This window comes from Amphimedon queenslandica, unplaced genomic scaffold (genome assembly GCF_000090795.2).
Source record: "Amphimedon queenslandica unplaced genomic scaffold, v1.1 AMPQUscaffold_13512, whole genome shotgun sequence".
Lineage (NCBI taxonomy): Eukaryota > Metazoa > Porifera > Demospongiae > Haplosclerida > Niphatidae > Amphimedon > Amphimedon queenslandica.
The window spans coordinates 693,042-694,860 of record NW_003546252.1 but is presented as its reverse complement, the minus strand read 5'-3'; positions in this window follow the sequence as shown (position 1 = coordinate 694,860).

Sequence of the window (1,819 nt, the reverse complement as noted above, 5' to 3'; positions counted from 1 at the left end):
GTCTAGTCTTGAAGGAGCCTCTTCCTCCCAGTAGGTCAGAGCACTACGATTCTCAGGATACTTGTGCTTCCTGGCATAACACAATACTCTAACTATTAATCTGATCGGGTTCTTTATTAATGTTATGTTCTCCAGTTTGTGTTTAAACAATGAATGGGACACCAGTACAAAGGATATAGCTACTCCTGCTAAAATAAAAGTTATTGCTAGATAATATTTCTGATCAATGAGACAACGGCTCAATTCAAAAAGAGTAAACATAATTGGTACACCCACAGAATGCCAATAAATGAGAGCACTTATTTCACGAGATGATGCACCAACAATTTGATCAATGTTATACTGAATAATGTTAGCCTTGAAGCTACCATAACCTGCAAATTCAAGTACATAGGCAACACTACAAGTTGTCCACAAAATGCCACTAGAAGGATAGAAACTATTCACAACATAACCACAACCTACAAAGATCATTGATAGGAAACAGAGAACAATACCAATGATTATTGTTCTGTGTCTTCCAATCTTGACATCTGCTAATAATCCATAGATAGGAAAACTTATAAAAACAAAACAATACAAAATATCAAACCCAATCCATCCATTTTTGACTGTTGATGAAATTATTGTAGGTACAAGATATCTTAAAAGGAGAATGTGAGAATACATCAGACAATCCCAGGTAAGAACCATAACAGCCCATCGAGTGAAGACCATTCTTGAGAGTGATTAGAAGTGAGCAGCTTTGGATTTCAAAGTTGTAATGGGAAATGTTGTATATCATAAGCTGATAAAAACAAGTTATTGACAGAATACTAGAGTGTTGTATTCTGTTTATTGTTAATGATCATCATGTGAAAAGCAAAAAGTTCTCAATAAATTATGGATTGCAATATATATATATATGGCAAAGATAAATTTTGCTGTGTTTTCTGACTCAGCAAAGTTTCATTGGTATTGTAGTGTTGTTTAAAGGAAATGAAATCAATACTTTTCCATATGGTCATTGCTAAGGATACAAAAGAGCATAATTAAAGAAATGATTAATGATGAACAATTGACAAATTAACACCAAAGGTATTTTAATGAAAAATAATGAAAAGCTACAAATGAGTATTTATACATTAAATTTTCTCTCAAATTTATAACTATTTTTATTGATTTAAAGACAAAAGAAGCAGGTATTTTATGGCAAACATCATGTAGATCTGACTAAAATAATATGAAAGGAAGCTATCAGTTATAGTTAATGGGAAAATTGAATGTTATATTCTTCCTCTTGTTCCATGTATCTTTGATAGTGATCATCAACAATAAGGTGAACATTAACTTCATTCTCTCTTACAAGATACTTGTAATTTCTTGCCAGTATTATAAATACTATCAATATAACAAAAACTACAGCACTCTTAGTCAGGTAGTAGTAGGAAGCAGTACATAAATACTCATTGTGACAACCAAATAGATACTTCATATTAATATTGAAAAGATATCCACATCCCAATGAAGCAAACCTCATTCCAGCCATGACTCCCCTCATATGCACTGGAGACTGTGCTATTGTGAATTCTAATGTTGCTGGAAAGAGTATGGCAAATGTGAATCCAAGAAAAATTTGTGGAAGGAGCATCATTTTGCTTGAAAAAGGCATTAGAGCTTCTGTATTGTTTTGAAAGAAGTGTAATATAGAAAATTTACTTGTTAGTGTCAATATTGTAAAAATTTGTCCAAAAGTGATTAACTTGAGGATACTTGGAATGTACTTAAAGCAGCATACTTTGATTACTAATAGGTGGAACAGAAGCAGGAGACCTGAAAT